Below are 25514 nucleotides of genomic sequence, written 5' to 3'. Positions count from 1 at the left end.
ATGATAGCAATTTATATTGATGGTGATATCCTGTGTGTTGTTAGCTGTCTTCCGCCTCATTGTTTCGTGAATGGTTTCTAGACAGATAGGACACTCAGTATTCTTTATCATGTTAGTGCATGTACCAGACGAGCAAGACATACACATTGATTCGTTTGTTTCGTTATCCATGTTGTATAAACTCTTTATAGCAAATCCTATCCACTTTCGTCCGCAAATTAAAAGTGACCGCCACGAAATCGCAATATATATGCTCATATGCTTGTACTCTAATAATACAAAGAGTTCAAATAGTTAAAACATATATAACAAACACTGGTGTGTCCTCAAATGCCATGTCTATCATACAATATTTTGTCAACGATATCCATGAGAGAATCGCCACAAAAGCTTCATGTCTCCACCAATTTGACAAGAGGTCTATCATTACTTCTCGGGAGATCCAGACTGCAGTAGGTCTGCTCTTAACCGGAGAAAATGGTCAAGCACACCGTAGGTTCAGGTACCAAAGCCGTAACAAAGTACACCAGCAACAAGTTAATGTAGTAGTTGTAGGTGTAGTAGTTCTGGTGCAATATTTACAATGCAAACCCTATGGAAGTGAAGTTAACCTCCTTGGTGTATAAAGTCACTATGGCAGACGAGTTGCCCCACAAAGATAAAATTATCTGTAAGTTACTTTCACAGAATCAATCATTTTCTTATCTGTAGCTATAGACTTTTCAACCCTATTCCAATATTTAGTACCCATTGATATCTTTTTCAACATTTTTGTTATCGTGTTGACCAACGAAGGCTTACAAACAAAGAAAAACACTGGAGAGTAATTACAAACATCTTTATTCAATTAAAGTAGTAGTTATTCTGGCACAATATTTACAATGCAAACCATATGGGAGTGAAGTTGACCTCCTTGGTGTATAAAATCATTATGGCGGACGATCTTTTTCAACATTTTTGTTATCGTGTTGACCAACGAAGGCTTAAAACAAAGAAAAACACTGGAGAGTAAATACAAACATCTTTATTCAATTAAGCAACAAACTAGCTACATGTACTTCTTCGTGGTTTTTAACGACATTGACTGACTGTTAAGCCCTCACACGGTAGGCTTGATGTCCTAACGCATGTGGTGAGCATTAAATTCTGTTGTTGTCAAGATGAAAAAAACTAGCCAGTTCGGTTTTACGTAGATAGATTGGGTACGTCACCAGGGGCTGATCCAGCACGTTCGTTCGGCTGTAAGGACTGAGACGTGATGGGATGAACCAGTAAACGTAGTAGTTGTAGATGTCGTATACACGCCAAGAAGACCCTTTACTTGGAAATCCAGAAAACTAGCTGGCTGGATTTTAAACTTCATCGACACTTATCCATTCTGTTCTGCAGAGTGGGCACACATCAAGTCTCTCCCGGCAGTTTCTCAAACAGGCTGAATGCACACCATGACAGCAATTTATATTGATGGTGATATCATGTGTGTTGTTAACTGTCTCCCGTCTCATTGTTTCGTGAATGGTTTCTAGACAGATAGGACACTCAGTATTCTTTATCATGTTAGTGCATGTACCAGACGAGCAAGACATACACATTGATTCGTTTGTTTCGTTATCCATGTTGTATAAACTCTTTATAGTAAATCCACTCCACCTTCGTCCGCAAATTAAAAGTGACTGCCACGAAATCGCAATATATATGCTCATATACTTGTACTCTAATAATACAAAAAGTACAAATAGTTAAAACATATATAACAAACACTGGTGTGTCCTCAAATGCCATGTCTATCATAAAATATTTTGTCAACGATATCCATGAGAGAATCGCCACAAAAGCTTCCTGTCTCCACCAATTTGACAAGAGGTCTATCATCACTTCTCGGGAGATCCAGACTGCAGTAGGTCTGCTCTTAACCGGCGAAAATGGTCAAGCACACCGTAGGTTCAGGTACCAAAGCCGTAACAAAGTACAACAGCAACAAGTTAATGTAGTAGTTGTAGTTGTAGTAGTTACCAAATAACCGATTCTGGCGCAATATTTACAATGCAAACCCTATGGAAGTGAAGTTAACCTCCTTGGTGTATAAAGTCACTATGGCGGACGAGTTGCCCCACAAAGATAAAATTATCTGTACGTTACTTTCACAGAATCAATCATTTTTTTTATCTGTAGCTATAGACTTTTCAACCATATGCCAATATAGTAGTTACCAAATTACCGATTCTGGCGCAATATTTACAATAAAAACCCTATGGGAGTGAAATTAACCTTATCTGTAAATTACTTTCACAGAATCAATCATTTTCTTATCTGTAGCTATAGACTTTTCAACCGTATGCCAATATTTAGTACCCATTGATATCTTTTTCAACATTTTTGTTATCGTGTTGACAAACGAAGGCTGAAAACAAAGAAAACACTGGAGAGTAAATAGTAGTTACCAAATGACCGATTCTGGCGCAATATTTACAATGCAAACCCTATGGGAGTGAAGTTAACCTCCTTGGTGTATAAAGTCATTATGGCGGACGAGTTGCCCCATAAAGATAAAATTATCTGTAATTTACTTTCACAGAATCAATCATTTTCTTATCTGTAGCTATAGACTTTTCAACCGTATGCCAATATTTAGTACCCATTGATATCTTTTTCAACATTTTTGTTATCGTGTTGACCAACGAAGGCTGAAAACAAAGAAAACACTGGAGAGTAAATACAAACATCTTTATTCAATTAAGCAACAAGTTAGCTATATGTACTCCTTCGTGGTTTTTATTTAGTAGTTACCAAATTACCGAGTCTGGCGCAATATTTACAATGCAAACCCTATGGAAGTGAAGTTAACCTGTATTTACAATGCAAACCCTATGGAAGTGAAGTTAACCTCCTAGGTGTATAAAGTCATTATGGCGGACGAGTTGTCCCATAAAGATAAAATTATCTGTAAGTTACTTTCACAGAATCAATCATTTTTTATCTGTAGCTATAGACTTTTCAACCATATGCAAATATAGCAGTTACCAAATTACCAATTCTGGCGCAATATTTACAATAAAAACCCTATGGGAGTGAAGTTAACCTCCTTGGTGTATAAAGTCATTATGGCGGACGAGTTGCCCCATAAAGATAAAATTATCTGTAAGTTACTTTCACAGAATCAATCATTTTCTTATCTGTAGCTATAGACTTTTCAACCGTATGCCAACATCTAGTACCCATTGATATTTTTTTCAACATTTTTGTTATCGTGTTCATCAACGAAGGCTTAAAACAAATAAAAACACTGGAGAGTAAATACAAACATCTTTATTCAATTAAGCAACAAGTTAGCTAAATGTTCTTCTTCGTGGTTTTTAACGACATTGACTGGCTGTTAAGCCCTCACACGGTAGGCTTGATGTCCAAACGCATGTGGTGAGCATTAAAATTCTGTTGTTGTCAAGATGAAAACAACTAGCCAGTTCGGTTTTACGTAGATAGATTAGGTTCGTCACCAGGGGCTGATCCAACACGTTCGTTCGGCTGTAAGGATTGAGACGTGATGGGATGAACCAGTAAACGAAGTAGTTGTAGATGTCGTATACACGCCAAGAAGACCCTTTACTTGGAAATCCAGAAAACTAGCTGGCTGGGTTTTAAACTTCATCGACACTTATCCATTCTGTTCTGCAGAGTGGGCACACATCAAGTCTCTCCCGGCAGTTTCTCAAACAGGCTGAATGCACACCATGATAGCAATTTATATTGATGGTGATATCCTGTGTGTTGTTAGCTGTCTTCCGCCTCATTGTTTCGTGAATGGTTTCTAGACAGATAGGACACTCAGTATTCTTTATCATGTTAGTGCATGTACCAGACGAGCAAGACATACACATTGATTCGTTTGTTTCGTTATCCATGTTGTATAAACTCTTTATAGCAAATCCTATCCACTTTCGTCCGCAAATTAAAAGTGACTGCCACGAAATCGCAATATATATGCTCATATGCTTGTACTCTAATAATACAAAGAGTTCAAATAGTTAAAACATATATAACAAACACTGGTGTGTCCTCAAATGCCATGTCTATCATACAATATTTTGTCAACGATATCCATGAGAGAATCGCCACAAAAGCTTCATGTCTCCACCAATCTGACAAGAGGTCTATCATCACTTCTCGGGAGATCCAGACTGCAGTAGGTCTGCTCTTAACCGGAGAAAATGGTCAAGCACACCGTAGGTTCAGGTACCAAAGCCGTAACAAAGTACACCAGCAACAAGTTAATGTAGTAGTTGTAGGTGTAGTAGTAGTTACCAAATAACCGATTCTAGCGCAATATTTACAATGCAAACCCTATGGAAGTGAAGTTAACCTCCTTGGTGTATAAAGTCACTATGGCGGACGAGTTGTCCCACAAAGAAAAAATTATCTGCAACTTTCACAGAATCAATCATTTTTTTTATCTGTAGTTATAGGCTTTTCAACCATATGCCAATATAGTAGTTTCCAGTTACCAAATTACCGATTCTGGCGCAACATTTACAATAAAAACCCTATGGCAGTGAAATTAACCTTATCTGTAAATTACTTTCACAGAATCAATCATTTTCTTATCTGTAGCTATAGACTTTTCAACCCTATGCCAATATTTAGTACCCATTGATATCTTTTTCAACATATTTGTTATCGTGTTGACCAACGAAGGCTTATAAACAAAGAAAAACACTGCAGAGTAAATACAAACATCTTTATTCAATTAAAGTAGTAGTTACCAAATTACCGATTCTGGCGCAATATTTACAATGCAAACCCTATGGGAGTGAAGTTAACCTCCTTGGTGTATAAAGTCATTATGGCGGACGAGTTGCCCCATAAAGATAAAATTATCTGTAAGTTACTTTCACAGAATCAATCATTTTCTTATCTGTAGCTATAGACTTTTCAACCGTATGCCAATATTTAGTACCCATTGATATCTTTTTCAACATTTTTGTTATCGTTTTGACCAACGAAGGCTTAAAACAAAGAAAACACTGGAGAGTAAATACAAACATCTTTATTCAATTAAGCAACAAGTTAGCTACATGTTCTTCTTCGTGGTTTTTAACGACATTGACTGGCTGTATAGCCCTCACACGGTAGGCTCGATGTCCTAACGCATGTGGTGAGCATTAAAATTCTGTTGTTGTCAAGATGAAAAAAACTAGCAAGTTCGGTTTTACGTAGATAGATTAGGTTCGTCACCAGGGGCTGATCCAACACGTTCGTTCGGCTGTAAGGACTGAGACGTGATGGGATGAACCAGTAAACGTAGTAGTTGTAGATGTCGTAAACACGCCAAGAAGACCCTTTACTTGGAAATCCAGAAAACTAGCTGGCTGGGTTTTAAACTTCATCGACACTTATCCATTCTGTTCTGCAGAGTGGGCACACATCAAGTCTCTCCCGGCAGTTTCTCAAACAGGCTGAATGCACACCATGACAGCAATTTATATTGATGGTGATATTCTGTGTGTTGTTAACTGTCTCCCGCCTCATTGTTTCGTGAATGGTTTCTAGACGGATAGGACACTCAGTATTCTTTATCATGTTAGTGCATGTACCAGACGAGCAAGACATACACATTGATTCGTTTGTTTCGTTATCCATGTTGTATAAACTCTTTATAGTAAATCCACTCCACCTTCGTCCGCAAATTAAAAGTGACTGCCACGAAATCGCAATATATATGCTCATATGCTTGTACTCTAATAATACAAAAAGTTCAAATAGTTAAAACATATATAACAAACACTGGTGTGTCCTCAAATGCCATGTCTATCATACAATATTTTGTCAACGATATCCATGAGAGAATCGCCACAAAAGCTTCCTATCTCCACCAATTTGACTAGAGGTCTATCATCACTTCTCGGGAGATCCAGACTGCAGTAGGTCTGATCTTAACCGGAGAAAATGGTCAAGCACACCGTAGGTGTAGGTAGCAAAGCCGTAACAAAGTACACCAGCAACAAGTTAATGTAGTAGTTGTAGGTGCAGTAGTTACCAAATAACCGATTCTGGCGCAATATTTACAATGCAAACCCTATGGAAGTGAAGTTAACCTCCTTGGTGTAAAAAGTCAGTAGTTACTAAATAACCGATTCTGGCGCAATATTTACAATGCGAACCCTATGGAAGTGAAGTTAACCTCCTTGGTGTATAAAGTCACTATAGCGGACGAGTTGCCCCCCAAAGATAAAATTATCTGTAAGTTACTTTCACAGAATCAATCATTTTTTTATCTGTAGCTATAGACTTTTCAACCATATGCCAATATAGTAGTAGTTACCAAATTACCGATTCTGGCGCAAAATTTACAATAAAATCCCTATGGGAGTGAAATTAACCGTAGTAGTTAGTAGTTACCAAATTACCGATTCTGGCGCAATATTTACAATAAAATCCCTATGGGAGTGAAATTAACCTTATCTGTAAGTTACTTTCACAGAATCAATCATTTTCTTATCTGTAGCTATAGACTTTTCAACCCTATGCCAATATTTAGTACCCATTGATATCTTTTTCAACATTTTTGTTATCGTGTTGACCAACGAAGGCTTACAAACAAAGAAAAACACTGAAGAGTAAATACAAACATCTTTATTCAATTAAAGTAGTAGTTACCAAATTACCGATTCTGGCGCAATATTTACAATGCAAACCCTATGGAAGTGAAGTTAACCTCCTTGGTGTATAAAGTCACTATGGCGGACGAGTTGCCCCCCAAAGATAAAATTATCTGTAAGTTACTTTCACAGAATCAATCATTTTTTTATCTGTAGCTATAGACTTTTCAACCATATGCCAATATAGTACTTACCGTTGTTACCAAATTACCGATTCTGGCGCAATATCTACAATAAAATCCCTATGGCAGTGAAATTAACCGTAGTAGTTCCGATTCTGGCGCAATATTTATAATGCAAACCCTATGGGAGTGAAGTTAACCTCCTTGGTGTATAAAGTCATTATGGCGGACGAGTTGCCCCATAAAGATAAAACTATCTGTAAGTTACTTTCACAGAATCAATCATTTTCTTATCTGTAGCTATATCCTTTTCAACCCTATGCCAATATTTAGTACCCATTGATATTTTTTTCAACATTTTTGTTATCGTGTCGATCAACGAAGGCTTAAAACAAAGAAAAACAATGGAGAGTAAATACAAACATCTTTATTCAATTAAGCAACAAGTTAGCTAAATGTACTCCTTCGTGGTTTTTATTTAGTAGTTACCAAATTACCGAGTCTGGCGCAATATTTACAATGCAAACCCTATGGAAGTGAAGTTAACCTCCTAGGTGTATAAAGTCATTATGGCGGACGAGTTGTCCCATAAAGATAAAATTATCTGTAAGTTACTTTCACAGAATCAATCATTTTTTATCTGTAGCTATAGACTTTTCAACCATATGCAAATATAGCAGTTACCAAATTACCAATTCTGGCGCAATATTTACAATAAAAACCCTATGGGAGTGAAGTTAACCTCCTTGGTGTATAAAGTCATTATGGCGGACGAGTTGCCCCATAAAGATAAAATTATCTGTAAGTTACTTTCACAGAATCAATCATTTTCTTATCTGTAGCTATAGACTTTTCAACCGTATGCCAACATCTAGTACCCATTGATATTTTTTTCAACATTTTTGTTATCGTGTTCATCAACGAAGGCTTAAAACAAATAAAAACACTGGAGAGTAAATACAAACATCTTTATTCAATTAAGCAACAAGTTAGCTAAATGTTCTTCTTCGTGGTTTTTAACGACATTGACTGGCTGTTAAGCCCTCACACGGTAGGCTCGATGTCCTAACGCATGTGGTGAGCATTAAAATTCTGTTGTTGTCAAGATGAAAAAAACTAGCCAGTTCGGTTTTACGTAGATAGATTGGGTTCGTCACCAGGGGCTGATCCAACACGTTCGTTCGGCTGTAAGGACTGAGACGTGATGGGATGAACCAGTAAACGTAGTCGTTGTAGATGTCGTATACACGCCAAGAAGACCCTTTAATTGAAAATCTAGAACTAGCTGGCTGGGTTTTAAACTTCATCGACACTTATCCATTCTGTTCTGCAGAGTGGGCACACATCAAGTCTCTCCCGGCAGTTTCTCAAACAGGCTGAATGCACACCATGACAGCAATTTATATTTATGGTGATATCGTGTGTGTTGTTAACTGTCTCCCGTCTCATTGTTTCGTGAATGGTTTCTAGACAGATAGGACAGTCAGTATACTTTATCATATAAGTGCATGTACCAGACGAGCAAGACATACACATTGATTCGTTTGTTTCGTTATCCATGTTGTATAAACTCTTTATAGCAAATCCTATCTACCTTTGTCCGCAATCAAAACTGACTGCCACGAAATCGCAATATATATGCTTATATGCTTGTACTCTAATAATACAAAAAGTACAAATAGTTAAGACATATATAACAAACACTGGTGTCCTCAAATGCCATGTCTATCATAAAATATTTTGTCAACGATATCCATGAGAGAATCGCCACAAAAGCTTCCCGTCTCCACCAATTTGACAAGAGGTCTATCATCACTTCTCGGGAGATCCAGACTGCAGTATGTCTGCTCTTAACCGGAGAAAAATGGTCAAGCACACCGTAGGTTAAGGTACAAAAGCCGTAAAAAAGTACACCAGCAACAAGTTAATGTAGTAGTTGTAGGTGTAGTAGTTCTGGTGCAATATTTACAATGCAAACCCTATGGAAGTGAAGTTAACCTCCTTGGTGTATAATGTCACTATGGCGGACGAGTTGCCCCACAAAGATAAAATTATCTGTAAGTTACTTTCACAGAATCAATCATTTTTTTTATCTGTAGCTATAGACTTTTCAACCATATGCCAATATAGTAGTTACCAAATTACCGATTCTGGCGCAATATCTACAATAAAACCCTATGGGAGTGAAATTAACCTTATCTGTAAGTTACTTTCACAGAATCAATCATTTTCTTATCTGTAGCTATAGACTTTTCAACCCTATGCCAATATTTAGTACCCATTGATATCTTTTTCAACATTTTAGTTATCGTGTTGACCAACGAAGGCTTAAAACAAAGAAAAACACTGGAGAGTAAATACAAACATCTTTATTCAATTAAAGTAGTAATTACCAAATTACCAATTCTGGCGCAATATTTACAATGCAAACCCTATGGGAGTGAAGTTAACCTCCTTGGTGTATAAAGTCATTATGGCGGACGAGTTGCCCCATAAAGATAAAATTATCTGTAAGTTACCTTCACAGAATCAATCATTTTTCTATCTGTAGCTATAGACTTTTCAACCCTATGCCAATATTTAGTACCCATTGATATCTTTTTCAACATTTTAGTTATCGTGTTGACCAACGAAGGCTTACAAACAAAGAAAAACACTAGAGAGGAAATACAAACATCTTTATTCAATTAAAGTAGTAGTTAGTTACCAAATTACCGATTCTGGCGCTATATTTACAATGTAAACCCTATGGGAGTGAAGTTAACCTCCTTGGTGTATAAAGTCATTATGGCGGACGAGTTGCCCCATAAAGATAAAATTATCTGTAAGTTACTTACAGAGAATCAATCATTTTCTTATCTGTAGCTATATCCTTTTCAACCCTATGCCAATATTAAGTACCCATTGATATCTTTTTCAACATTTTTTGTATCGTGTTGACCAACGAAGGCTTAATATTAAGCTTATATGCTTGTACTCTTATAATACAAAAAGTACAAATAGTTAAAACATATATAACAAACACTGGTGTGTCCTCAAATGCCATGTCTATCATAAAATGTTTTGCGAACGATATCCATGAGAGAATCGCCACAAAAGCTTCCCGTCTCCACCAATTTGACAAGAGGTCTATCATCACTTCTCGGGAGATCCAGACTGCAGTAGGTCTGCTCTTAACCGGAGAAAATGGTCAAGCACACCGTAGGTTCAGGTACCAAAGCCGTAACAAAGTACACCAGCAACAAGTTGATGTAGTAGTTGTAGGTGTAGTAGTAACCAAATAACCGATTCTGGCGCAATATTTACAATGCAAACCCTATGGGAGTGAAGTAAACCTCCTTGGTGTATAAAGTCATTATGGCGGACGAGTTGCCCCATAAAGATAAAATTATCTGTAAGTTACTTTCACAGAATCAATCATTTTCTTATCTGTAGCTATAGACTTTTTAACCCTATGCCAATATCTAGTATCCATTGATATCAAATTACCGATTCTGGCGCAATATTTACAATGCAAACCCTATGGAAGTGAAGTTAACCTTCTTGGTGTATAACGTCACTATGGCGGACGAGTTGGCCCATAAAGATAAAATTATCTGTTAGTTACTTTCACAGAATCAATCATTTTCCTATCTGTAGTTATAGACTTTTCAACCCTATGCCAATATTTAATACCCATTGATATCTTTTTCAACATTTTTGTTATCGTGTTGACCAACGAAGGCTTAAAACAAAGAAAAACACTGGAGAGTAAATACAAACATCTTTATTCAATTAAGCAACAAGTAAGCTACATGTACATCTTCGTAGTTTTTAACGGCATTGACTGGCTGTTAAGCCCTTACACGGTAGGCTCGATGTCCTAACGCATGTGGTGAGCATTAAAATTCTGTTGTTGTCAAGATGAAAAAAAAAATAGCCAGTTCGGTTTTACGTAGATAGATTGGGTTCGTCACCAGGGGCTGATCCAGCACGTTCGCTTAGCTGTAAGGAATGAGACGTGATGGGATGGACCAGTTAACGTAGTAGTTGTAAATGTCGTATACACGCCAAGAAGACCAGTTACTTGGAAATCCAGCAAACTAGCTGGCTGGGTTTTAAACTTCATCGACACTTATCCATTCTGTTCTGCAGAGTGGGCACACATCAAGTCTCTCCCGGCAGTTTCTCAAACAGGCTGAATGCACACCATGACAGCAATTTATATTTATGGTGATATCGTGTGTGTAGTTAACTGTCTCCCGCCTCATTGTTTCGTGAATGGTTTCTAGAAAGATAGGACACTCAGTATTCTTCATCATGTTAGTGCATGTACCAGACGAGCAAGACATACACATTGATTCGTTTGTTTCGTTATCCATGTTGTATAAACTCTTTATAGCAAATCCTATCCACCTTCGTCCGCAAATTAAAACTGACTGCCACGAAATCGCAATATATATGCTCATATACTTGTACTCTAATAATACAAAAAGTACAAATAGTTAAAACATATATAACAAACACTGGTGTGTCCTCAAATGCCATGTCCATCATAAAATATTTTGTCAACGATATCCATGAGAGAATCGCCACAAAAGCTTCCTGTCTCAACCAATTTGACAAGAGGTCTATCATCACTTTTCGGGAGATCCAGAGTGCAGTAGGTCTGCTCTTAACCGGAAAAACGGTCAAGCACACCGTAGGTTAAGGTACCAAATCCGTAACAAAGTACAACAACAACAAGTTAATGTAGTAGTTGTAGGTGTAGTAGTTACCAAATAACCGATTCTGGCGCAATATTTACAATGCAAACCCAATGGAAATGAAATTAACCTCCTTGGTGTATAAAGTCACTATTGCAAACGAGTTGCCCAACAAAGATAAAATTATCTGTAAGTTACTTTCACAGAATCAATCATTTTTCTATCTGTAGCTATAGACTTTTCAACCATATACCAATATAGTAGTAGTTACCAAATTACCGACTCTGGCGCAATATTTACAATGCAAACCCTATGGGAGTGAAGTTAATCTCCTTGGTGTATAAAGTCATTATGGCGGACGAGTTGCCCCATAAAGATAAAATTATCTGTAAGTTACTTTAACAGAATCAATCATTTTCTTATCTGTAGCTATAGACTTTTCAACCCTATGCCAATATAACCAAATAACCAATTCTGGCGCAATATTTACAATGCAAACCCTATGGAAATGAAATTAACCGCCTTGGTGTATAAAGTCACTATTGCAGACGAGTTGCCCAACAAAGATAAAATTATCTGTAAGTTACTTTCACAGAATCAATCATTTTTCTATCTGTAGCTATAGACTTTTCAACCATATACCAATATAGTAGTAGTTACCAAATTACCGATTCTGGCGCAATATTTACAATGCAAACTCTATGGGAGTGAAGTTAACCTCCTTGGTGTATAAAGTCATTATGGCGGACGAGTTGCCCCATAAAGATAAAATTATCTGTAAGTTACTTTCACAGAATCAATTGTTACCAAATTACCGATTCTGGCGCAATATTTACAATGCAAACTCTATGGGAGTGAAGTTAACCTCCTTGGTGTATAAAGTCATTATGGCGGACGAGTTGCCCCATAAAGATAAAATTATCTGTAAGGTACTTTCACAGAATCAATCGTTTTCTTATCTGTAGCTATAGACTTTGTAACCCTATGCCAATATTAAGTACCCATTGATATCTTTTTCAACATTTTTGTTATCGTGTTGACCAACCAAGGCTTAAAACAAAGAAAAACACTGGAGAGTAAAAACAAACATCTTTATTCAATTAAAGTAGTAATTAACAAATTACCAATTCTGGCGCAATATTTACAATGCAAACCCTATGGAAGTGAAGTTAACCTCCTTGGTGTATAAAGTCATTATGGCGGACGAGTTGCCCCATAAAGATAAAATTATCTGTAAGTTACTTTAACAGAATCAATCATTTTCTTATCTGTAGCTATAGACATTTCATCCCTATGCCAATATTTAGTACCCATTGATATCTTTTTCAACATTTTTGTTATCGTGTTGACCAACGAAGGCTTAAAACAAAAAACAAAAAACACTGGAGAGTAAATACAAACATCTATATTCAATTAAGCAACAAGTAAGCTACATGTACTTCTTCGTGGTTTTTAACGACATTGACTGGCTGTTAAGCCCTCACACGGTAGGCTCGATGTCCTAACGCATGTATTACCAAATTACCGATTCTGGCGCAATATTTACAATGCAAACCCTATGGGAGTGAAGTTAACCTCCATGATGTATAAAGTCATTATGGCGGATGAGCTGCCCCATAAAGATAAAATTATCTGTAAGTTACTTTAACAGAATCAATCATTTTCTTATCTGTAGCTATAGACTTTTCAACCCTATGCCAATATTTAGTACCCATTGATATCTTTTTCATCATTTTTGTTATCGTGTTGACCAACGAAGGCTTAAAACAAAGAAAAACACTGGAGAGTAAATACAAACATCTTTATTCAATTAAGCAACAAGTAAGCTACATGTACTTCTTCGTGGTTTTTAACGACATTGACTCGCTGTTAAGCCCTCACACGGTAGGCTCGATGATGTCCTAACGCATATGGTGAGCATTAAAATTCTGTTGCTGTCAAGATAAAAAAAAACTAGCCAGTTCGGTTTTACGTAGATAGATTGGGTTCGTCACCAGGGGCTGATCCAGCACGTTCGTTCGGCTGTAAGGACTGAGACGTAATGGGATGAACCAGTTAACGTAGTAGTTATTGATGTCGTATACACGCCAAGAAGACCAGTTACTTGGAAATCCAGCAAATTAGCTGGCTGGGTTTTAAACTTCATCGACACTTATCCATTCTGTTCTTCAGAGTGGGCACACATCAAGTCTCTCTCGGCAGTTTCTCAAACAGGCTGAATGCACACCATGACAGCAATTTATATTGATGGTGATATCCTGTGTGTTGTTAACTGTCTCCCGTCTCATTGTTTCGTGAATGGTTTCTAGACAGATATGACACTCAGTATTCTTTATCATGTTAGTGTATGTACCAGACGAGCAAGACATACACGTTGATTCGTTTGTTTCGTTATCCATGTTTTATAAACTCTTAATAGCAAATCCTATCCACCTTCGTCCGCAAATTAAAAGTGACTGCCACGAAATCGCAATATATATGCTCATATGCTTGTACTCTAATAATACAAAAAGTACAAATAGTTAAAACATATATAACAAACACTGGTATGTCCTCAAATGCCATGTCTATCATAAAATATTTTTTCAACGATATCCATGAGAGAATCGCCAAAAAGCTTCCCGTCTCCACCAATTTGACAAGAGGTCTATCATCACTTCTCGGGAGATCGAGACTGCAGTAGGTCTGCTCTTAACCGGAGAAAATGGTCAAGCACACCGTAGGTTCAGGTACCAAACCGTAACAAAGTACACCAGCAACAAGTCAATGTAGAAGTTGTAGGTGTAGTAGTACACAGAATCAATCATTTTTTTATCTGTAGCTATAGACTTTTCAACCATATGCCAATATAGTAGTTACCAAATTACTGATTCTGGCGCAATATTTACAATAAAAACCCTATGGGAATGAAATTAACCTTATCTGTAAGTTACTTTCACAGAATAAATCATTTTCTTATCTGTAGCCATAGAATTTTCAACCCTATGCCAATATTTAGTACCCATTGATATATTTTTCAACATTTTTGTTATCGTGTTGACCAACGAAGGCTTACAAACAAATAAAAACACTAGAGAGGAAATACAAACATCTTTATTCAATTAAAGTAGTAGTTAGTTACCAAATTACCGATTCTGGCGCTATATTTACAATGTAAACCCTATGGGAGTGAAGTTAACCTCCTTGGTGTATAAAGTCATTATGGCGGACGAGTTGCCCCATAAAGATAAAATTATCTGTAAGTTACTTACAGAGAATCAATCATTTTCTTATCTGTAGCTATATCCTTTTCAACCCTATGCCAATATTTAGTACCCATTGATATCTTTTTCAACATTTTTGGTATCGTGTTGACCAACGAAGGCTTAATATATATGCTTATATGCTTGTACTCTTATAATACAAAAAGTACAAATAGTTAAAACATATATAACAAACACTGGTGTGTCCTCAAATGCCATGTCTATCATAAAATGTTTTGCGAACGATATCCATGAGAGAATCGCCACAAAAGCTTCCCGTCTCCACCAATTTGACAAGAGGTCTATCATCACTTCTCGGGAGATCGAGACTGCAGTAGTTCTGCTCTTAACCGGAGAAAACGGTCAAGCACACCGTAGGTTCAGGTACCAAAGCCGTAACAAAGTACACCAGCAACAAGTTAATGTAGTAGTTGTAGGTGTAGTAGTTACCAAATTAACGATTCTGGCGAAATATTTACAATGCAAACCCTATGGGAGTGAAGTAAACCTCCTTGGTGTATAAAGTCATTATGGCGGACGAGTTGCCCCATCAAGATAAAATTATCTGTAAGTTACTTTCACAGAATCAATCATTTTCTTATCTGTAGCTATAGACTTTTTAACCCTATGCCAATATCTAGTACCCATTGATATCAAATTAACGATTCTGGCGCAATATTTACAATGCAAACCCTATGGAAGTGAAGTTAATCTCCTTGGTGTATGACGTCACTATGGCGGACGAGTTGGCCCATAAAGATAAAATTATCTGTTAGTTACTTTCACAGAATCAATCATTTTCTTATCTGTAGTTATAGACTTTTCAACCCTATGCCAATATTTAATACCCATTGATATCTTTTTCAACATTTTTGTTATCGTGTTGACCATCGAAGGCTTAAAACAAAGAAAAACACTGGAGAGTAAATACAAACATCTTTATTCAATTAAGCAACAAGTAAGCTACATGTACATCTTCGTGGTTTTTAACGGCTTTGACTGGCTGTTAAGCCCTTACACGGTAGGCTCGATGTCCTAACGCATGTGGTGAGCATTAGAATTCTGTTGTTGTCAAGATGAAAAAAAAACTAGCCAGTTCGGTTTTACGTAGATAGATTGGGTTCGTCACCAGGGGCTGATCCAGCACGTTCGCTTAGCTGTAAGGAATGAGACGTGATGGGATGGACCAGTTAACGTAGTAGTTGTAAATGTCGTATACACGCCAAGAAGACCAGTTACTTGGAAATCCAGCAAACTAGCTGGCTGGGTTTTAAACTTCATCGACACTTATCCATTCTGTTCTGCAGAGTGGGCACACATCAAGTCTCTCCCGGCAGTTTCTCAAACAGGCTGAATGCACACCATGACAGCAATTTATATTTATGGTGATATCGTGTGTGTAGTTAACTGTCTCCCGCCTCATTGTTTCGTGAATGGTTTCTAGAAAGATAGGACACTCAGTATTCTTCATCATGTTAGTGCATGTACCAGACGAGCAAGACATACACATTGATTCGTTTGTTTCGTTATCCATGTTGTATAAACTCTTTATAGCAAATCCTATCCACCTTCGTCCGCAAATTAAAACTGACTGCCACGAAATCGCCATATATATGCTCATATACTTGTACTCTAATAATACAAAAAGTACAAATAGTTAAAACATATATAACAAACACTGGTGTGTCCTCAAATGCCATGTCCATCATAAAATATTTTGTCAACGATATCCATGAGAGAATCGCCACAAAAGCTTCCTGTCTCAACCAATTTGACAAGAGGTCTATCATCACTTTTCGGGAGATCCAGAGTGCAGTAGGTCTGCTCTTAACCGGAAAAACGGTCAAGCACACCGTAGGTTAAGGTACCAAAGCCGTAACAAAGTACAACAACAACAAGTTAATGTAGTAGTTGTAGGTGTAGTAGTTACCAAATAACCGATTCTGGCGCAATATTTACAATGCAAACCCAATGGAAATGAAATTAACCTCCTTGGTGTATAAAGTCACTATTGCAAACGAGTTGCCCAACAAAGATAAAATTATCTGTAAGTTACTTTCACAGAATCAATCATTTTTCTATCTGTAGCTATAGACTTTTCAACCATATACCAATATAGTAGTAGTTACCAAATTACCGACTCTGGCGCAATATTTACAATGCAAACCCTATGGGAGTGAAGTTAATCTCCTTGGTGTATAAAGTCATTATGGCGGACGAGTTGCCCCATAAAGATAAAATTATCTGTAAGTTACTTTAACAGAATCAATCATTTTCTTATCTGTAGCTATAGACTTTTCAACCCTATGCCAATATAACCAAATAACCAATTCTGGCGCAATATTTACAATGCAAACCCTATGGAAATGAAATTAACCGCCTTGGTGTATAAAGTCACTATTGCAGACGAGTTGCCCAACAAAGATAAAATTATCTGTAAGTTACTTTCACAGAATCAATCATTTTTCTATCTGTAGCTATAGACTTTTCAACCATATACCAATATAGTAGTAGTTACCAAATTACCGATTCTGGCGCAATATTTACAATGCAAACTCTATGGGAGTGAAGTTAATCTCCTTGGTGTATAAAGTCATTATGGCGGACGAGTTGCCCCATAAAGATAAAATTATCAGTAAGTTACTTTCACAGAATCAGTCATTTTCTTCTCTGTAGCTATAGACTTTTCAACCCTATGCCAATATTTAGTACCCATTGATATCTTTTTCAACATTTTTGTTATCGTGTTGACCAACGAAGGCTTAAAACAAGAAAAAACACTGGAGAGTAAATACAAACATCTTTATTAAATTAAGCAACAAGTAAGCTACATGTACATCTTCGTGGTTTTTAACGGCATTGACTGGCTGTTAAGCCCTTACACGTTAGGCTCGATGTCCTAACGCATGTGGTGAGCATTAAAATTCTGTTGTTGTCAAGATGAAAAAAAAACTAGCCAGTTCGGTTTTACGTAGATAGATTGGGTTCGTCACCAGGGGCTGATCCAGCACGTTCGTTCGGCTGTAAGGACTGAGACGTAATGGGATGAACCAGTTAACGTAGTAGTTATTGATGTCGTATACAGTTTCTCAAACAGGCTGAATGCACACCATGACAGCAATCTATATTTATGGTGATATCCTGTGTGTTGTTAACTGTCTCCCGCCTCATTGATTCGTGTATGGTTTCTAGACAGATAGGACACTCAGTATTCTTTATCATGTTAGTGCATGTACCAGAAGAGCAAGACATACACATTGATTCGTTTGTTTCGTTATCCATGTTGTATAAACTCTTTATAGCAAATCCTATCCACCTTCGTCCGCAAATTAAAACTGAATGCCACGAAATCGCAATATATATGCTTATATGCTTGTACTATAATAATACAAAAAGTACAAATAGTTAAAACATATATAACAAACACTGGTGTGTCCTCAAATGCCATGTCTACCATAAAATGTTTTGTCAACGATATTCATGAGAGAATCGCCACAAAGGCTTCCTGTCTCCACCAATTTGACAAGAGATCTATCATCACTTCTCGGGAGATCCATACTGCAGTAGGTCTGCTCTTAACCGGTGAAAACGGTCAAGCACACCGTAGGTTCAGGTAAAAGCCGTAACAAAGTACACCAGCAACAAGTTAATGTAGTAGTTGTAGGTGTAGTAGTTACCAAATAACCGATTCTGGCGCAATATTTACAATGCAAACCCTATGGAAGTGAAGTTAACCTCCTTGGTGTATTAAGTCATTATGGAGGAAGAGTTGCCCCGTAAAGATAAATTTATCTGTAAATTACTTTCACAGAATCAATCATTTTTTTAACTGTAGCTATAGACTTTTCAACCATATGCCAATATTTAGTACCCATTGAATTCTTTTTCAATATTTTTGTTATCGTGTTGACCAACGAAGGCTTAAAACAAAGAAAAACACTGAAGAGTAAATACAAATATCTTTATTCAATTAAGCAACAAGGTAGCTAAATGTTCTTCTTCGTGGTTTTTTCCGACATGTACATAGGCATGTGGTGAGCATTAAAATTCTGTTGTTGTCGTCATTTCGGTTTTACGTAGATAGATTGGGTTCGTCACCATGGGCTGATCCAGCACGTCCGTTCGGCTGTAAGGACTGAGAGGTGATGGGATGAACCAGTTAACGTAGTAGTTGTAAATGTTGTATACACGTCAACAAGACCAGTTACTTGGAAATCCAGAAAACTAGATGGCCGGGTTTTAAACTTCATAGACACTTATCCATTCTGCTCTGCAGTATGGGCACACATTAAGTCCCTCCCGGCAGTTTCACGAACAGGCTGAATGCACACTATGACAGCAATTGATATTGATCATAATGGTGATATCCTTTGTGTTGTTAACTGTCCCCCGCCTCATTGTTTCGTGAATGGTTTCTAGACAGATAGGACACTCAGTATTCTTTATCATGTTAGCACATGTACCAGAAGAGCAAGACATACATATTGATTCGGTTGATTCGTTATCCGTGTTGTATATACTCTTTATAGCAATTCCACTCCAATTTCATCCGCAAATTAAAACTGACTGCCACGAAATAGCAATCTGTACTGTAATATATGCTTATGGGAAAAACTTTAATAAAAAAAAAAGTACAAATAGTTAAAATAAATTTAACAAATACTGGTGTATCCTCAAATGCCATGTCTATCATAAAAAGTTATGTCAACGATATCCTTGTAAGAATCGCCACAGAAGCTTCCCGTCTCGACCAATTTAACAAGAGATCTATCATCACTTCTCGGGAGATCCAAACTGCAGTACGTCTGCTCTTACCCGGGAAAACGGTCAAGCACACCGTAGGTTAAGGTACCAAAGCCGTAACAAAGTACACCAGCAACAAGTTAATGTAGTAGTTGTATGTGTAGTAGTAGTTACCAAATTACCGATTCTGACGCAATATTTAGATATTCAGGTGGGAAAATAAAAAAAAAAGAAACTTCATGATATTGGTATACTAGTAATTGATACAAATAATAATATTCGTTATAATATTTTTTACACATTATCAGCACTCATCCATTTTGTTCTTTCGTATGTGCAAGCAAGAAGTCCCAGATCATGAAGTGTTTTATTATGTTATTTACAGTAAAAATCCATGTACCTTCGATAACCAGTAAAAACGGCAGTCGGATGAATATGATAAAATAAAGTGCAAATAGCTGGAACACGAGTTACTGATATATAGCAAAATATTCCAAGATTAAATATATTATACCAACTGCCATCGATATCGTTTTACAATAATTATCTTTAAACCTCCCTGAAATAATTATTCTCCGAATTTGACAGTTAAGTTAAGAACTACTTGTGGGATGTACTCGCTTGGGGTTCATCATAACCTTTTTGACAAATATTGTCGTGTTTCCACCAGAATTTTTACTCTGCCTACTGACAACCATGTGGACCTGGGGAGAATATTTGAAACGCTCCCCATATAAAAAATGTAGTCGACTGTTTTTATTGACATGAACAAATGAGGAACAACAGATATCTGCACAACAATAGGTGATCAAAATTGTGTAACATAGTCGACCGCATCAAGTGAATGCAGACTTAAAAAAACATCAAAATTCAGGTATTTTTTTAATTTTCTGAAGCAAAGATCAAAATAGCTTTTATATATCTGGATCCAGCCATTACCTGATATCTTTTCTAGGCACGCTGGTTTACCCAGAGTAAAATTCGTGACGTAAATACGGCCATATTTGTCAATTCTTCCTGATGATTTTGTTATCTTGAAATCAACATTATAATTTCTCAGATGGAACTATCTAATGCTGATGAGTTTATTAGCACACATTTTATATATTTTTCCTACATGTAATTTAGATCCATTATAATTCATTTCAATCCAATGTTTTACTGGAAAGAGCTCAACAGAGGCGTGATCCAATTACATTACATAATACAAATAGATTAATGGTAACAACATATCTGTTTGTGTGTGTGTGTGTTTGTGTGTGTGTGTGTTTGTGTGTGTGTGTGTGTTCTATTGTAGCGAACAGAAGGGAAAAGTTGCTATTTTAGTCTAATATGTGTCACTGGTAGCGTGTTAGTCATATAGTACAACCATATGATATCTATAATATCTTTAATTGTTTATGACTTGCAAATTTTTTTTAACAAATAACCTTCCAGAGCATTACAAATAAATGTGACCTCCATTTTATAATAATTGGCTAAATGTTAATACTGAAGCGGTAGGGGGTCAACAACAAACTAAGAATACCATAACATATGCCTCCTATGACATGTAGTGATAAGTATCTTGCATATGTTCTTGCATTATTTGTATGCTTATTTCTTTCACGTCCTTTATTATTGTGCCACAAAATAAATATAGATTCCATCACTGGAAAAAAAGTGTGCCCAATATTTACCACTCAAGACAGCTAAGTTTTAATATTATAAGAGCGAGGATTCCAAATTTTTTTAAATAATTAAAATTTAACTGATGAGAGCGGAAAAATACCGTAATGCATGAGTAATAGTGGTGGAATATGCTTTTCTGATGATTTTTATTCTTCCTTTTCAAAGAATTGCAGAAAGTTTTGTTCTTTATATGTGACGTCATCAGAAATGATCGCCTTTTTTCATGACACAATAGGAAATATAATTTAGAAGAAACCAAGAACATTTGACTTCAAAATTAGATCTCGACCAATATTTGCCGAGAACAGTTATTTCACTAGTGAGGAGAACATTTTTTTTTCACAATCTGTTGGGAAATATGAAAATAGTTGAAAAATAGAGAAATATATGTTGATCCCTGTTAACTCATGAAGAAAGAAATAAATTACAAAAAAAAAAACAATTATCGTGCTCAGACTCACAAATCAACCAATCAAAATACTGGATTTGGTGTTTCGAGCACAACTTTTGTACTGCGAGTACCAAGCAAAATTTTATGACCGAGAGCCCATGTGTATCATATGTATACAATAATGAAATTGTTTAATACAAACATTATATATGGTATTTAAAAAAAAAAAAAAAATCACTCCTCTAACCTTGACTTTTTAAGCATCATCCTTGGATTTCCAGCATCACTTTTGATTTTCTCAACATAAACATTTAATGTTCAAGTTACATGTATGAAAGATAAGTTTAGAAAACTATTTTTAATCCATATAATTTTTAAAAGACTATTAATAAGTTTTATTTTTATGTCTTGAAATTAATAAAATAACAGATGCATGACTTATGTATGTACTACGAAGAAAACTTCAAAAGATATAAATGCATATTTTTTTCAACAGTTACACTAATTATTCCTTTATTTGCTTAACCCTTTAAACGTTATTTGGTGGTGTTCTCTGAATAAATAGATATTCAAAAATATTAAAACCAGGAAAATTCTTCTATTTTTGATATTTAGTTTATAATTAGTAGTTAATTACTAACTATTTATCTTTTGTTTTGTGGAGGGGGATATATTTCAACTATAGATAAACTACAAAATGTTATTTTTCAATAACTTAGAGGTCTTGGACAATTGAGGAAGAAAAAAGTTCAGAATTGTTCAGAACTAAAAAGAAAAAAGAAAACAAAAGAAGAATGCAGCTGTCAGTGGTTTTAATTTCATGCTGATTTGACATTAATATTACATTTGACATTACATTTGAATTATTTATGCCTTCAAAAACAGAATTGTCATTGGTCGTCATTGATTGTGTTGGTACCATGTTTTAATCATATACCTTTGATCACCTTTATGATACATATCTACAAACAAAACTATACGAAAATTGGTTCTGTGTGTTCATGGTCGCTTATAATTAGTTAAAAATCAAACTATATTTGTTTTTTCATTCATGATTACCTTCTCATTTTCCGATGACTTTAATTTCAGGTTTCATACACATAGTTATGGTAAATATGGGAGGAAGAAGTGATGTGTTGGATAACATCATGTTTTTTCAATTGACCATGTGGACTATTTACATATAACTGAATTCTTTAAAACGTCTGTTCATCTTGAAAGTGCCTACATGTACTTTATCTACAAATGATGTACATTTCCCTGTATTAAGAATTTTGAGGATCGAGTGCCAAAAGTATGCGGAACAAGAATTCCAACAAAATATAAAACTGCATTCTTACAAATACAAAGCAAATTATATAAATGAGATGGATGGAGCTGAGAAGTTTACTTGTCTGGTATTGGAATATATACAATGTTAAAAGAATGAAGATTTTTTTTCACATTGTTTTGAAAGAAACTTTTCAAAAAAGTTAGCTTGAACAATTAAAGATAAATCTTTAGACAAGACATGTTTTCATTGCTTTTCTGCCTGTATTACTTTCTACTTTGTACATGTGTACTGGAATGACTCTTTAGAAAAGTTTTAAATTATGATACCAGTCGTTAATTATATGATAAATGTACTTCCCTTACCTCATTAAACACCTGACCCTAAGGGTCTATTTTCAGCACTTGGTATTTGCTGCTATTTTAATAGTTTTTTTATGAATGAAAGGAGATGTGTGGAGTATAATGAACAAGTTATTGAGACAGCAAACAAACAGCACGAACAACCAAAACACCAATCTAATTAAAATATAGAACTCCGATTTCGTTATACTTCGTATGAAGTATTACGAAATCGGAGTTCTATATTTTAATTAGATTACAAAACACATCTATTAGGAAATGAGACGCTTTGATTAGATTACTGGTATTGAGTTAAATAAAAAAGTGTTTCTCCCTGTTTAATAACCTTATTCCCAAACAACTTTGATACTGATAACTTATCAAGTAATTGCAAGCGAACGAAATGGAACATTTTGAATAACATGTATTTTTAAAGACCCTATAATAAGCATCAAATATTCTCATCTAGAAATTGAAATATTTGTATACATGGTATATCAAGCTATGTGAAGAATTTGAGGAGGAATAAATACATGTAGATACTCCTCAAGACTGGAGTATATCATCAGGAGACATCAACTCAACAACATAAAATATGTAACAAATTACCTTAAATGCCATTCATTTATTTAGGCAGCCCATGCCACAGAAAACGAAAACATCTTGTTACTTCTTGATTTTATTTCAGTCGTGATAGTTCACACCTTTTGATCATGTTCACTTTTGATTTTGTTAAGAACAAAAAGGAATCAAAGAAATAATGATATGGTCACCTGTCCTTAGTCAGGAATCTTATGTTCAGCGGTTGTCGTTTGTTGATGTGGTTCATAAATGTTTCTCGTTTCTCGTTTCTTATATAGATTAGACAGTTGGTTTTCCCGTTTGTATGGTTTTACACTAGTCATTATTTGTGGCCCTTTATAGCTTGCTGTTCGATGTGAGCCAAGGATCCGTGTTGAAGACCGTACTTTGACCTATAATGGTTTACTTTTTTACAAATTATGACTTGGATGGAGATTTGTCTCATTGGCACTCATACCACATCTTCTTATATCTATATAAATCTATAAATGGATTTCCCCAAAATCATGTCGTGTTTGAAGACAAAACAAAGTCTTTTGAATACCAACAAATATACAAACTCATCACTTATCTTTGTACATTGTGTAACAGATGAGACGTCTATTTGATACTGAAAGCTATGGAACAGTGTGATTCGTTTAACATATATAAATAAGTCTATTGTCAATCAACCAATTAGTGAAATACTTTAATTATAGTCGTACAGTCTAAACCAGCATGATTGTTTTTTGCTCCGTGTTGAAGGTCTGGCATGAATTTGAAACGAAGAACAGCAATAACAGCGCTGTTCCTTTGCGTTTTGTGTGTTTTTTGGCTATGCATGTACTGATTTTAGTGGCATGGTTGGATATCCCATATCCTTTGTTTTTCTATGAATAAAGTTATTATCATGACTAATACTATTTGACACCGAACTTAACAATTAAAAACTCATCTGAAATAACGTGGACAATTAATTTTTTGGAATCCAGAATTGGGGAATTTACGATAGGAAAGATGGCTCCTTTAAAAAAAAGATCTGTTTGCTAAATAGAAATTCTAGGCTGAAGTCTTAGGTTCTGGGCATTTTTATGAAATTTTATCCTTGCTTTAAAAGTTGGAGCGTAATTGTATTCGTCTTGTCCATTCGTTTGTCTGTCAGTCTGTCTGTTAGTCTTTTTTTTTCCATTCATCTAACAAATATTTCCGTCACACTTTTCTCGGGTACTACTTTAATATTTGGTCAGCAGCTTAAGCGTAATGAATTGTAACATGTGATATAAAACATAAGAAGATGTGGTACGATGCTAATGAAACATCTCTCCGCCAGGGACCAACTGAAGTAAAAGATGCAATTTTTTAAGATCTGTCTGACAACTGCTGTCTGTTATCCCAAACTACTTTCTGTCATCCCAACTTAGGATAAAACCAAAGATTTGAAAATTATTATTTGCTTCTTTTCTGCCAAACACGCAACATTTAGGAGTAAAAGCAAATACTAGTACTTGGTGGCTTGGAGTTTGAATAATTCATGGGTGTCCCTACATTGTGAGTTTGCAGTTTAACACTATGACTACGTGTCGGTCTTGTACACAATTGGTGAATTTAACGTGAACTGCTGATTCCCTTATAATTCACGTTAAATTTTTCAAGTGAAATTTTCACATGAAATTAACATGAATTGATAAAATTGAGAATGGAAAGGTGGAATGTGTCAAAGAGACAAAGAGCAGACAACAGCCGAAGGCCACCAATGGGTCTTGAATTGAGCATCAATCACATGAATTTCACAGTATTTGAGCATATTTCAGATACTGTTAATGTTAATCTAGTAG

The 25514-nt window shown here is 35.8% G+C and overlaps 1 long non-coding RNA gene across 1 annotated transcript in view; it reads left to right on the top strand.

Moving 5' to 3' along the window:
• The window catches only part of LOC127706863 (uncharacterized), a 34714-nt gene extending 11698 nt beyond the window's left edge, over positions 1-23016 (top strand). Inside the window, exon 2 of the long non-coding RNA XR_007984596.1 lies at positions 22597-23016. This is a non-coding gene — a long non-coding RNA (uncharacterized LOC127706863). The remainder of the gene's footprint in view (positions 1-22596) is intronic.
• The last annotated feature ends 2498 nt before the right edge of the window (positions 23017-25514 follow it).

This window comes from Mytilus californianus, unplaced genomic scaffold (genome assembly GCF_021869535.1).
Source record: "Mytilus californianus isolate M0D057914Y unplaced genomic scaffold, xbMytCali1.0.p SCAF_6, whole genome shotgun sequence".
Taxonomy (NCBI): domain Eukaryota; kingdom Metazoa; phylum Mollusca; class Bivalvia; order Mytilida; family Mytilidae; genus Mytilus; species Mytilus californianus.
The sequence above is the reverse complement of the archived record's forward strand: the minus strand, read 5'-3'. Positions and strand labels throughout refer to the sequence as shown.